The sequence below is a fragment of the Mandrillus leucophaeus genome, unplaced genomic scaffold (genome assembly GCF_000951045.1).
Source record: "Mandrillus leucophaeus isolate KB7577 unplaced genomic scaffold, Mleu.le_1.0 Scaffold642, whole genome shotgun sequence".
In the NCBI taxonomy this organism is placed as follows: Eukaryota; Metazoa; Chordata; class Mammalia; order Primates; family Cercopithecidae; genus Mandrillus; species Mandrillus leucophaeus.
In genome coordinates this window covers 997,064-1,012,146 of record NW_012106942.1, presented here as the reverse complement: position 1 = coordinate 1,012,146, position 15,083 = coordinate 997,064, and positions in this window count along the sequence as shown.

Sequence of the window (15,083 nt, the reverse complement as noted above, 5' to 3'; positions counted from 1 at the left end):
CACCCCTGAGACAGCAAGACCAACCCCTCTTCTTCTCCCTCCTCCTCAGTCTAGTCAATGGGAAAATAATGAGGATAAAGGTCTTCATGTTGACCCACTTCCACTTAATCGAGCAGATATATTTTCTCATCCTTAATCTTCTATTGATAGCATTTTATTTTCTCTAGCTTATTTTATTGTAAGAATGCAGTATATAATACAAATAGCATGCAAACCATATGTTGAGACTGTGTTATCAGTAAGGCTTCTGGTCACTGGTAGGCTGTTGGAGGTGGGGCCTGGTGGGAGGTGATTGGATCACAGGGGTGAGTTTCCCTCTTGATGTTCTCATGATAGTGAGTTCTCACAAAATCTGGTTGTTTATGAGTGTGTAGCACTTCCCGCTTTGCTCTTTCTCTCTCCTGATCTGCCATGTCAACCAGGTGCTTGCTTCCCCTTCACCTTTCTACCATGATTGTATGTTTCCTGAGGACTCCCAGCCATGCTTCCTGTACAGCCTGTGACACTAAGTTAATTCAACCTCTTTTCTTCATAAATTACCAGGGAGTTCTTTATAGCAGTGTGAGAACAGACTAATAAATAAGATAAAATAGATCCAAAACAAAAAGTATTACCACACATGAAGAAGACTAGTTTATGATGATAAAGCATTATCTCCTCAGATAACAAATATAAGTGTGTATGTTTTTAATAATGGAGCTTCAAAATACGTGAAGAAAAAATTAACACATTTAAAGGGAGAAATGAAAAATTCTCAATAGTAGATAGTATTTTAAAATGCCTCTAAGCAATTTATGAGAACAACAAGAATAAAAGTGGTAATACTTATAAGATCTAAACAAAAATATCAAGCACCTTGATTTCATTGATATTTACAGAACACTATATCTAACAAGGGAATAATATTTACTATTTAAGAGCAAATACTATATCACTATGATGCATCATATGAAGGGCCATATAACTAGTCTTAATTCATTTTAAAATATTAAAATAATATATAGTAAATAATCTGAATACAATCCTTATAAGTTAGAGGTCAATAACAAATAAAATAACAAGACAACTCCAAATATTTGGAAATCCAAACTTACCTCTAAAAATATTTATGGATCAAATAAGAAATCACAAGACATTTCAGGCCAAATGATCAAAATAAAGCATGTCGAAATTTGTAGGGTGAGCCTAAAGCAGCACTTAGAGGGAAGCTTATAAATTTAAAGGCTTATATTATTAGAAAATAATAGAATCTCAAATCATTATGAGTTCCAGGCTTAAAAAAGTGTTTTAAAAAGTGAAAATTAAATGCAAAGTAAGTAGAAGGATATAATAAATTCTTTTAAAAATCAATTAAATAGAAATTAAGAAAATATAAAGAAAATTAATGATGCCAAAGTGTGTATGTGTGTGTTTTCAAGGAAAAAATATGGCAGTTATAAAGTAAGCCACTCACATTTGTTGTAAATAGCCTGCTTGACTGACCTACTTGTCTTCTAGATCCTCACTGATTTTTCACAATGCAACCCCTGGGTTGTTTTCAGCCAATATCTGAGTACAGCATGGGTACTTGTGCTGACCCATCCCTGCCCAACAGAGTAGTTATATAACAGAAAACTTTTGCTCATGACTCATCATCAGACTCGCTCAAACTTTTTCAGAACTGTGCTGTTGTATGAGGATCTTCTAACTCAATCCTTTTATTTCACTCTATTTTACAGATCTCAAACTGCATCACAGTCAGAAGTCTTTCCTTACCTTATCTTCTCCTGTTCCTTCACCCTTTTATCCTTCACAATAATTCCCCACAATAAATCCTTTGCATCCAACACAGGTAATACCCTAAGTCCTGCAAGAAAACAGGAAATAAAATAAGATTTTGGAACTGGCTCTTTCTTTGTCTAGCTGCCAGGAAGAACCTCATATAAAATCTTAGGCAGCCTTGACAGTCTCTGGTACTGATGACCCAATTGTCGAGGATATCATGGCTATCAATTCTGAAACTATATGGATGCAGTGAAATGGCCTTGGTGATGTAGTGCTTTGGATTTTTTAAAATATGAGGAAAACAGTTCTTGCAAGAACAGTAGGGTTATAATCGGCACACTGCAGAAGGATAATGAAAAATAAAGTGCACTAAACAAATAAGCAAAGACTAAGTGTGAAAGCCAGAGAGTCTCTTTGGCAGCATGTAAAGAAGTTTTTATCTCCTGCAGGAAGAGAAGATACGGCTGAATAGACAACTGAAGATCTGATAGTTAGAAATGCAAACATTTCAAAAACAGTAAAATCCTAAGATTAGTCTGATCTTTTATGTTACTATCAGGTCCCTGACTGGGAAACTTGGATACCCTGAAATATATGGTGAGGACACCTACATGGATTCCTATGAGAATTTTGGTTCTGTTTTAAAACCCCTCAGAATCCTCAGGCTATCAAACAAGTGGCCCTTTCCTCCAGAGAAAGAGTTAGTACTCCTTCACTTCCTCTACACAGAAACAGGTGCTCCTCAGGAAACCTAACTCCTTTCCTGTCTTTCTTGCCAATAACAATAATTAAATCCAATCACAACCCACTGGGTCATGCTGAGATTGAAAAGGGAAGAAATTACACGGTAAAGGGCTGCAAGAATTTGCACTATATTCTTGGAAGTGGGTATGAGGGTGATTGATCCAGGGAGCCAGACAATAAGACTAGATAATTAAGACATTGATAACTTGGGAGTCCTTTCTCAGGTCACAAGATTTAACATGCTGGCAGGAGACCTGAGGAATGGGTTATACTTTCCGCTAAGGTGTCTCTTAGAAATTAGGGAAAAGCAATGGTTCATGCTGAATGATGTGGCAATATTTCTGCTTCTTTGCCTGACGTGGAGGAACGAATAAAGACGCTAAAAAAGGAACATGCTGAAATTTTCAATCACAAGGAAAGAATGGCAGAGCAGGATATTGACAGTGGCTGACCTGTTAAAAATCACCACGCCTTGCTGAATTTCTGGATTTTACTCAATTATCTGAGCTAGAACCTATTGACTGCAGTGGTTGTATAGTCCTAGAGGTATTATGCATATATAGTGTATTGTGCACTATATTGTTTTCCCAATTCTTCTTCAAAGCAACTGGTGATCATTTACTTAGGTGATTACACACTGGAGAAAGAAATACTCAAACATTTTGAGGGCTAAGGGACACAGTATATAAGTTGGCATTGAAGTTAGAGGACCAAAAGAGTCACTATGATCCCACTTTTAGAGTGTAGGCTCAGGGGGCCATGTAATAAATGAACTCTTGGATAATGAATAACATACAATGGGTCCACTGAGTTTGCAAACCCATCCAATCACCATTTCCCCAGTCCCAGAATTTATAATTGGGATTGATTGTCATAGGCATAACAACCACATTGGGCCCTTTGCCTGTTAGATAAAAGCTAGCATCAGGGGAAAATGACAAATGGAAGTGTCTCCAATTCGCTTCCTGGCCACAATAAATCATATAGATGGAAAGAATGTCAGGGACTAGTGATACCATTAAAGACATAAAGAATGAAACGTTGGTGGTCCCTGTTATTTTTACACTTAAAATTACATTCCCTCCCCAAAGAGAACCCAGTGAATCCTAGGGAACACTGGAGACAACTGAAAACTCAACCAAACTGTGACCTCAATTGTAGCTCCTGCACTGAAAGTTGTATAATTGCTAGAGCAGATTAGTAAATTCTTAGTATCTTACATGCAAGTGCTCATATCTTAATGTGTTTGTCCTTTTATATTCATATAAAAATAAGGTCACAAAGTTTTCATTGGAACTGACAATATTGTTTTTTTCTGAATTTGTCTCCACCAAAATTCACATATAGAAGCCTAATTGCCAATGCGATAGTATTAAAAGATGGGGTCTCTAGAAGTCGATTAAGTTACGAGGACAGAACACTTATGAATGGGATTAGTGATCTTATAAAAGTGGTAAAAGGGAGCTGTTTGTCCCTTTCACTCCTTCTGCCATGTGAGGATGCAGCAACAAGGTGCCATCCTTGAAGCAGAGAGCAGGCCATCACCAGACACTGAATCTTCTGGAACCTCTATCTTGGACTTCACAGTCTCCAAAACTTTAAGAGATACATTTCTAATATTTAAAAGTTACCCATTCTAATGCATTTTGTCCTAATATCAGGGACAAACTAAGACATATATTTATTCACAATATTGTCCCAAATAACCAGGCTGACTCATCTGAAGTGTAGAAGGAACAGGATAAGATTAAAAACAAGGAAGTGTGGGTTATAGGCACATGGACAGACACATTCACCCCCAGGAATCATCTTCCAAGGAAGAGACAATGAGAAACCAAAATGACTCTCACAACAGACCTTAATCATCTTTTGCTATTAGCCACCACAGGATGGTATAATGCACATATGAAAGGATCTGCCACAGTAGTGAAAATGGAGGCTACATACAAACTGAACAATGTAGACTCTCACTTATCAAGACCTATCTAGTTACTGCTGCCTTGGAATTTTCAAATGGACATTGACAAGGACAGTCTTGAGTCCTGGGATATGCCTCTATTACTCAAAGAGACCAATGAGTCAGTTCATTGTTGGAAAATTGACTAAATTAAGACCTTTCCATCATATAAGGCTCAGTGATCTCTTTACGAAAGAGATCTCCCTAAAGTTTCAAGTTTTTCCTTATAAAGAAAAATACTTACTCGGGGCATGAGTTTCCCTAACTGTTTACAGAACTTGGCAAGCATCAACACATCAGTGTTTACAAAATATCTAATCCACAGTCACGGAATCCCATATAACAGAGCACCCAACCAGTAACCTAAGTCATAGATAAAGAGTTGTGGAAGAAGGTCCATGACCATGAGGTCCATTAGTTGTATCACTTATCAACCATACAGAAACAATCAGCCCCACTGAGCTCTGAAATGGCTTAATGGAGGCAAAGTTGAAGGAACAATTTTGAAGCAATGCTCTGAAAAGACATGGAATCATTTTTCAAGATACAATACATACATTAAATCAGAGACTTATGTATGATGTTGTTTCTCCAATGGGAAGAAAACTTGGAATCATGTGTCCACTGGTTAAAACAAAAGCGGTCCCATTTGCCATCACTTCTAGTCTCCACTGGGGACTGTTTGCTTCTTGTCCCCAAGCTGGGAGGTTGGAGATTTAAATTCACAAAGGAAGCACACTCTTTCCAAGCAATACAGCAAGGGTTTTACTGAGCTGAAAGATATTACTACTGCAAGACTGTTTGGACTCCTAGCTCCCAAGGAACCACAGCTGAGAAAAAAGCCACTGTCATTAAAGGGTAATTGAACCTAATAAAAAGGAGATTGCTCTAGTTTTAAGCCATAGGGACTAGAAGTATGGAATACAAATTATTTACTTGGGCACCTCTTGATTCTCCCTTAACTATTTACAATTGTGAATGGACCTTAGCAGTAACTGACCTGAGAAGGGGTATGACGACCAAAGGTTCAGATCATGTAGAAATGGGGATCTAAGGAAACCACAAAGACCTTCCAAGGTCATAGCATGAGTGGGAAGAGATAAGAATAGAGTAAGGAGAAGAGAATGAGGTAACAGTTGTGTCCTCAAGACCAACTGCTGCAACAGGGACTGCAGTTTATCCTACTAATCTCACTTTTGTCAGTTTCCCCTCAGCAAGAGAGACTCACAGGATTTATGAAAGAGATCTCCCTAAAGTTTCATGTGTAAGTGTATCTCTTTGGGGCAAGCTATAGACTACAGCACCCATGGAAGTGTTTTTCTCAAATCTCTCTTAAGGCAAATTGATGTGGAGAATTGACTGATAGAATTAGCTGCACTGGCATTCATCCAGGCAACAGTAACCTGGAACTGCTCTTTGTCAAAGACAAGGCAGAGCCAGGGTACCAGTCCTGGCCCTTTTCTACCTAATACAGAAAGGACTTCTTTAATGGTAAACCCGTTGCCACAGCCAAAGATTTCTCAGAACTATGCTGTGGTCTGAAGGTCCTCCCACTCAATTCTTCCTTCCCTTTCTCTTTTCACAGCTGTCAGAACTGCATTGTGGTCTGAAGGTTTTCTCCTAATTTCTTTCTTCATTTATCCTTTGCACAAAAAAATTCTATTTTGATGTTTGCCTTTTGGAGGATTCAAACAGAAACCATTGATGTTATTCTTCAGCATCTGGCCAAACTGTTTAAAAAAATACAAGACGACAAATGATCATCAGGAATGAGAGTAGGCATCACTACGGATTCTAAAGACTTAAAAAACAAAACAATGAAGTATTATGTGTTTTTCCGAGAAAAAAGAAAATTTAGCAATTTTAAAAAATCTGGTCTGACACTTCAGTCAAGCAGTCCTGCAATGTTGTGGTATAGGTACAGTAATTATTCCCAGAAAAAAAAAAAAAAAAAAAAAAAGGAAAGTGAAGATCCCAACCTAGTTTTGACTACCTCCTTGATAATTATGAGACATGAAATTTGAAAATAAATTGCCTAATGATCTTTCTAAAAGTGGCATAGATAGGTGTGGCCAGGTTTCTACCATCTAGACAATTCCTTTTTCTTAATGTAGAAAAATCACGGAGATGGATTAAATTAACGTATGTTTTTGTGAGTGCTCAAAAAGTGATATGAACAGGGGCATGTCAATATCTATAATATTTTCCAGACATTTCCCTAGTTAAATAGCACAAAATTGAGGGGAAAAAAAAAAAAAAAAAAACAAAAAAAACTTCCCAGGGAAAGTGCTTATTATGGCCAAAGAAACACTTGAATATAGAGAAGCGTATTTTGTACATTTGTAGAATTTCAGGCCAGGCACAGTGGCTTACACCTGTAATCCTAGCACTTTGGGAGACTGAGAGGGAGCAGATCACTTGAGGTCAGGAGTTTGAGACCAGCCTGGCCAACATGGTGAAACCCCGTTTCTACTAAAAATACAAAAATTAGCTGGGCATGGTGGTGCGCACCTATAATCCCAGCTACTGAGGAGGCTGAAGCTACAGTGAGCCAAAATTGCACTACTGTACTTCATCCTGGATGACAGAGCAAGACTTCATCTCAAAAAAAAAAAAAAGAAGGAATTTTAATTTTTGGTAGTGGGGGACTGCGTTCAAAAAAAAAAAAAAAAACAAAAAAAAACAAAAAAAAAAAAAAGAAGGAATTTTAATTTTTGTGATTTTTTTTAGTACTCCGTTTCCCCTTTGGAGTCATTTGTTGTTTAAGATAAGATAGTCCTTTGAATGTTAGATTAAAAATGTGTATTCTATTTGAATTAACACCTTTGAATATTTTAAATAATATAAGCAAAAATCTTAAGGAAAGATTAAGAATGAACTGTGCTAGTAGTGTTCTGATTCATATGAGAACCAACCCTAGACTAATATATTCTCTATTGATTTTGATTTTTTATATCATTTTAAACCTTAAGACAATGTATTTTTATTATTATTATTATTTATTTTTTATTTTTGAGATGGAGTCTCTCTCTCACTCAGGCTGGAGTGCAGTGGTGTAATCTGAGCTCATTGTAGCCTCAGCCTCTTGAGTAGTGGCTGGGATTACAGGCACCCACCACCATGCCTGGCTAATTTTTGTATTTTTAGTAGAGACAGGGTTTCATCATCTTGGCCAGGCGTCTTGAATCCTGACCTTGTGATCCACCCTCCTCGGCCTCCCAAAGTGCTGGGATTACAGGCATGAGTCACCGCGCCTGGCCAATAATGTATTCTTTTTATTATTATTGTTTAAAATTATCAGATAGTATTCTATACTCAAAATTCCTACCAAGAAACACTCAAAACACTAGCAAAAATTTCAGAGCAGAGGTACGAAGCAAACAGTAAGGAATAAAAGGAATATAAACTGAAATTCTGTCAACTCACATGTGAGAATTCTTTCTAATCCTCATTCCAAATGGTGAATATTAAAGAAGTTAGACTTCATGCTAATAAATTACAGTAAAACATTATCATATGTTGTATATTATAAATTATATATAACACTATGCAGCATATTTATATATAACTGCGTGTTAATATTATATTAATAAGGCATTTTATTGATTACAAATATCTTCATTAAATTTAATCTACACAATAATGATACAAGATAGGCTTTGTAATTAAATCCCCTTTAATAATTTATGCAAGCTACTTAACCTCTTTGGGCCTTATTTTGCTTATCGTTAAAAGAGTGAATTAAAGCATAGTAGATAATTGTATACCCTAATATATACCCTATTACACAATATTGATGTTCCTTTATTAAGTAGATACTACAATATTATGCATTATGATGAGCCTGTATTGATAGGACAACAAAATAAATTCAGACATCTGTGTGTAAGAGACAAAATAGAATCTGAAACTTGGGTATTTTTCATTGGCACATCTAAAATTAGAAGTCTTTTTGAGATGTGATGGTCCAGAGGAAAAAGAGAAATAAACTTGTGATATCTAAAATAAAAGATAACTGAGATTTGACTGAAAATCTGTACTTCACAAGACAGACTTTAAATTATACATATTTTTTTTCTTAGTCTTCTGATATGTTTAAACTCTTTTCCGAAAGTTCCAGTGCATCTCACCTACGCTAACCAACTTAAAAGGACAGAATTTTGACTTGAATTTGCTCAAATGATTAATTAACATATGTATGCATTTTTGAATGGCAAATATTGGTGTCAGTAGGAAATGAGGGAAGATATAACTTGATACCATAGAATAAAGGACACTCAATCAGTTACCCTCCTTCTCTCCTGCTACAACCTTCAGCTATAACTAATGATGCAGGATTTTTCTCAGTCACTTGTCAGCTGGAGACCCCCAGCTAGCAATGCCCTGACCCAGGCCTTGCTCAGGCCCATGTTCACTGCAGGGGACACTCTGTCCACTAGGCCCAATGGGCCATACCTGGCCTGTGCTCTGGCTTGAATCCTGTGTCTGCTGTGACTGTGTGCTCAGCCCCCTGTGGGAGTGGGTATGTGAGTAAGGAAGTGTGGGGTCCAGCCAGCCATTCCAAGTGCTGGCACAGAAGCAGGCTCTATGCAGTGCTTGCAGCTGGACCAGGCATGTCACAAGCCACTCCCACGGTGGACTCCAGTGTTCAGACAAGGGGAACAGGGTGACACCCGGACAAGGGTCCCGATGGCCCTGAAGCCCCAGAGCTGGTGTTACAGCATGCTAATTAGCTCTTTTAGTCTTGTCATTCACACCCCCACTGACAGCAGCACATTAACAGCTTCATCAGTCCCTTGCCCTCTCTGGCCCATGGCTCCAGGGATAGCTTGGCCCTACTGCTGCTTCCATCTCATGGCGTGGCTGCCCCCAATCAGTGGAGGGCAGAAGGCCATGGTGTTTTAGCCTTCTCTGTACACACGTTTGCTAGGCCCTGAGCTAATGTCTCACATCCAAGAAGAATGAAGATATGCTGACAGTCAAAGGGTGAGAAGAGCTGGGAAGAATGTTATTGAGTGACAAACCATCTCTCATCATGAAGGTGGTCCCCCACCTATAGTCTGGTGATTTCTCTCCCAATGTGGCTGAGTTTGGGGCTTTTATGGGCTTGGAATTGGGAGTGCATGCTGATTGGTTTGTGAGTATGCAAAATAGGTTAGAACAAAGTCACCACACAAAGATGGGCGTGACAATGTGAAAAGCCAATTAGGGAAGTGTAGGTATATGTAAAATAGGTGAAGTGTGGGGATCAACAAGAGGAAAATGCACCGAACAGGAAGACAAATTCTCAATACAGTCCATTGATTTGACTTGTAGCTTGGCTTTCAGGCTTTAAACTGTCTCTGGCTTGAAGGTGGGGTTTCACCCAAGATCCCCCATATCTACCTAGGATTTGTCTGCTTACTGCTGCTATCACTAACAGCATTGAACACTAGAAGTCTGAGTTTTGACAACCCAGACATCTTCCCCAAACTGAAAAGAAATTGCAAAAAAAAAAAAATTATAATGCTTCACAAAACAGTTCACAAACCATTTTTGTTAGTATCACATGGATGTTTTTAAAAGTACAGAGTACTACATCCAATTTTAGATACACTATATGGAAAACTTTGGTCTTAAAATCCAAGGAGCTACATTTTAAAATAGTTCTAGTTTAGATTGTTTTCCTGAAGTACCCTTTTCTCCTAAAAAAAGATAATAGTTTAGGGATGGTGCTGTAGCCATCATCTTTCTTTAGAATATGGGGGTGAAACTTTCATAGCATGTTGCTAGAGAACATTTTACCTACTAAAACCATATTTAACGTAGTCAAAAATGTTTATGACCTATTGTAAAATATTTGTTTGAATTTTTAGAGGATGACATATGTAATTTTAAGTATTTTTTGCCCCAAATAGAACAGTTTGACTATATGGGTAAAATATTCTACAATTTGTATATTAACTCTGAAATAGAGGCATTTAATTCATATTAAACATGCAAAAAAATTTCTTTTTTAGATGTATTCCAGCTGTTAAATTCATGTATTATGACCCTTGTTAAGGTTTACACATAATAATTGCATCATTTTGAGTGATGAATATTAAACACTTGTTTGGAGAATGGGAGGAGAAGATTTGACTAGAGAATAAGAAACAGCACTATTCCATCATGACTTGATACAATCTGATGTATTTTACTAAGAAAGATTCATACTAATAGATAATTCAGATAATTATCTTGTTCTTAAGATACTGGACAAAGTTATATGTATGTTCTCTCTCATTTAACTATCAGTATAACATAGATAATAATAATTTTCTGGGGCCCTATTCTTATTGATCAGCATTTTTTTAAAAAACTGAGAAAATAAACAGCAAAATAGTAAAATCATAAATAAATAAAACATAATATTCTAGCATATATATAAATTTCATCAGCACACCTGATTGCCCACTCATAAACAAATCAGAAAGGTTTTGATGGTTTGTTAGAAGTTTTATTTTTTTCTCTGGAAATGTATTGGGTGATATGGATAGTCAGGAGCCTACAGATTAGGTGACCAGTGTTAATGAGTGCTAGAGTTTTCTGTCCAGCTTTCATTCTGTGAATATAAGATACAATTCACAATTATCTTCCTTTGTTAAGACAAACGTACTATAAAGGGAAGAGAAGACATTAATTTAATGGGGTTGGACTGACAAACACATAACAAACTTCTAAGTAGGATTCCATATGTAGAAATAACTCACTACACACATAAATACAGAATTTTTTTTTTTTTTTTTTTTTTGGTATACATATGACCCATCTACTTTCCCCAAAGCATATGTCCTTTGCAGTATATACTCAGAAGGGAATACAATGAAAATGTTTCTAGATAAAATCAACTTATCTGTATATTGACTTTTTTGTGTGTGTGATATTTCAAATGAAGGTCAGTAGTCTTCAAACTAAGGACACAGGATAAGCACAAAAGGGCATAAGCTGTAATGGGGGAGGTAAGCCATGTAATTTGAATCAACTTTACTGATAATGGATGGAACATATATATAAACTAGATCTCCAAACATCTGTGTCTTGCATAATCAAATTTCAAGTGAATATGACATTATTTCCTATTTTATAGAATAACATGATATTTTGATATTTCTATTGCATAAAATATATGAATACAGAGAGAATAAAAGTATAAGATGCACACGCTTATGTCAATAAGTAAAACGCTATTCTGAGTAATTTAAAATGAAAAATCAAAGCTAAAATTCTACTGATAAAGAGGTAACGTGCTTCATTATTATTTTCTGTCAACTGATGTTCCCTGGAAGTCTAGTGTTAAGATTCAGAGCTCTCTCTTATTTTCTATGAATGTAGTTAGTGTTGCATAAAGTTATATTGATTTGAACTTTTATTTCAATACTTTGTTAGACTAATTGAATATACTGCTTTTTGTTATATTTTTTCTAATAATTTATAAATTAATGGGCAAAGTATTTTCTTCTCTCGCAAATACATAAAACCTTTATGAATATAGATAGCTTTATTTCTGAATGTCTTTCAGTTGCTTTTTGCCTTGTTAGTTCCTTATCCTATAAATTATTTGAATAGAAAAGATGTTTATTTAATTATAATATTCTTTGTTCTTTATTTTGAAAGTCTGCATAAGTACAGCTTCATGGTAATTGCTTAAGATTTCTTTTGGAACATTCAAAACACTCAGTTTGTTCCTATTTAGAAAAGAATTGATGAAAAAATATAATTCAAAAGAGCATACTAATAGTTCATTGATATTGATATCTCTTCTGCTTCAGCAATACTGCATAGAAATGAAATTAAAATCACAAAAGCATAAAAAGACATGCAGATGCATTACAGAAGGCAACACACAGGAACCAGAAGAACTGGTGATCAACATTCATTACCTTCTCATTTTTCTCTTTTATGCACAATAAACAGTGCTTTCATTTTCTTTTATTTATTCAGCCATTTATTTCATTTTTAGCCTATATTTTACTTTAATATTTTTTATCTTATATCTCATATCCACAATTTTTCTGAGGTTATTTGCAATTATAAAAATATATAAAGCAATCCTTCAGCAACTTAATTTTTAATTTTTTTTGTTTCAGCTGCTATAAATGAAGACAGTTTTAAAAATAGACCTTTATATCAACGTTTTGGTCTGTACGAGTATGTGTGTTTTAACATTATACAAGGGGGTCTAGCAATTGAATAAAAACTATATACAATTATTCTGTCAAAGAATGTGAAAGGCTAAAACTGAAATAACACAGAGATACCAGGTTATATAAAGTAGAATAGAAAAGTACATGAACTTTGTAATGTGTCTGCAGCAGAACCTAGGATATTGCCTGACAGGTTGCCTGACAAGAAGAGGGAGCTTTATTATGATTTGTTACAAATTTAGGTCGTAAATTGTTTCTTAGATGTTTCATTTAAATGCGAATATTTTATTTTAATTTATAAACCTAAATAAAACAATTACTATATCCCTATACCACTATGTCTTTTGAATTATCTGTGTGCATTTCATAAGAAGCTATATTATTATCTAGATGTAAAGTTCACTATATATCCATAGAATTAACCTTATTTATAACAGCATTATTTATAACCTTATTATAAGCATTATTTTAACCTTATTTATAACAGCATTCACCCATTGTAAGTCCCGACATTTTAATCATTTGACTTAGCTTAGGTCATGAGTGATATGTTCAAATCACCTATTTTCATTGTGCTTTTGTTAACTTATTCTTGTCTTCCTGTTGACAGTGTTTTCTGAAGACAGTTGCTGTCTTATTTAGTGGTAGGTTTTTATAACTGCTATATCTTTACTATGGAAATTGTATTTTAAGATAATAGAAAGTATCTTTTCTCTTGTTGATTTTTCATGTGAATTTTACCTTTTCAAATATTAATCTCTATTTCTCTTTTGCTTGTATTTGCCTGATATACCTTTATCTACCCTTTATTGTGTTATCTCTTTCTTTTAGGTATACCTCTTGTGTAAAACATACAGAAGGAATTTTTTTGGCAAGCCATCCTAAAACTACCTGTCTTTTAAAAGATGAATAATCTTATTTACATCTAATTGTATAATGTATATGTTTGGTATCAGACTTGCTATCATTTTATTTTAAACATATTTTTGTTGCAGCTTTTATAGTTCAGCGAGTGGGAGGGAATCGTGCCCAGCGGCTTTTTCTCCCGTTGCTCAGCAAGTGGGAGTGGGGATTACAGAGTTACAGGATTCCTTCAATGCTGCTTCACCAGTCAGAAATCTCCACAGCCACTGTGACCTCTGCCCAGGGCTTTGCTGCAGCCCGTGGAGCTTGTTTCGCCCACTCAGCCTAGCAGGCTGCACTTGGCTCATGCTATCAGCATGGATCCCACAACCACCACAGCTCTGCACTCAGCCCACAGCTGGACTGGCAATGCTGCAAGTGACTTCTGTATTGGGCACCAGTGTCTAGAAAAGACAAGGGGAATGTGGTGGTGCCTGAAAACTCAGAGATGCCAGCAACTGTGGAGCCCTAAGTGGTGTTATAGCTTATTAGTGGAAAGTTCCAAAGTCTGAGCCCCCAGGAAATATTACAGTTCTCTCTCATTCCCACTGCCCAAAGCTCAGCAAACAGGAGCATGTTACAGCTTGCCCCTGCTTATTTTTACTGCCCACAGCTCAGGAAGTTCCATATTCTTGTCTTGGGACCAAGAGGAATAAGGTACGCACACACCAGAGAGTGAGTAAGGCAGAGAAGAATTTTATCCAGTGACAGAAGGAAAACTCTCAGAAGAGAGGGGACCCAAGAGTGGGTAGCCCTCTGTGTGGCTGAGTCCAGTGTTTTTATGGGCTCTGAATGGGCAAGTACATGCTGATTCGTCTATGGGTGGTCTTGGAAAAAGCACCATTTAATTGGTTAAATAGCATTGAGGAAATTTTCACTCCAGTCGTGGACTCCATCCAGAACTGGCAGTTTGGTTTTCAGCCTTTAGGCTGTCTTTGGGTTGAAGGTCGGGTTTCACCAGGGACGCATCCTTGTCTGCTTAGTAATTTGTCTGTCTCCTTTCACTATCATTTTGTGTTACATTTACTCAGTATTTTTCACATAGTGGTCTTTTTTTAAATTTTTCAGATTTTGTCATTTTTTTTTGTATTTTGGAAGATTTATAATTCTTCTCTATTAGCTACTCTTCTCCTAATCATTCAGAAGCAATCCTCCATAGTGTTTATTGATGCCTTCTATCAGCTACTGTTCTAAAGTACAAGTTTGGGACATTTGTATGCAAACAGCCTTGAAAGATTGAGATTGTGGCTTCCTCCAGGACAGAGTGCATGTTTGTTTCCAGACTAGGATATTAAAGATAATGTCTTCATCCATGTGAAAATTTGGGCAAGTTTTCTACCAGCCCACATTAAAAGACTGAAGTTTTCTAAACTCGAAGGTTTTCAGCTGTGACATGAACCAATTATATGTGCAGCATCTGCTTGTGTCCTGCTCAACATTACCCCCTTGGGACCTGGGAAAGAGAAGTTACAGGAACAAGAAGTTCACCCTGCCTGCTGTGCCATAATAATGCCTGCGTCTCTCACTCAGGAGTCTCGTGCCAGTGTGTA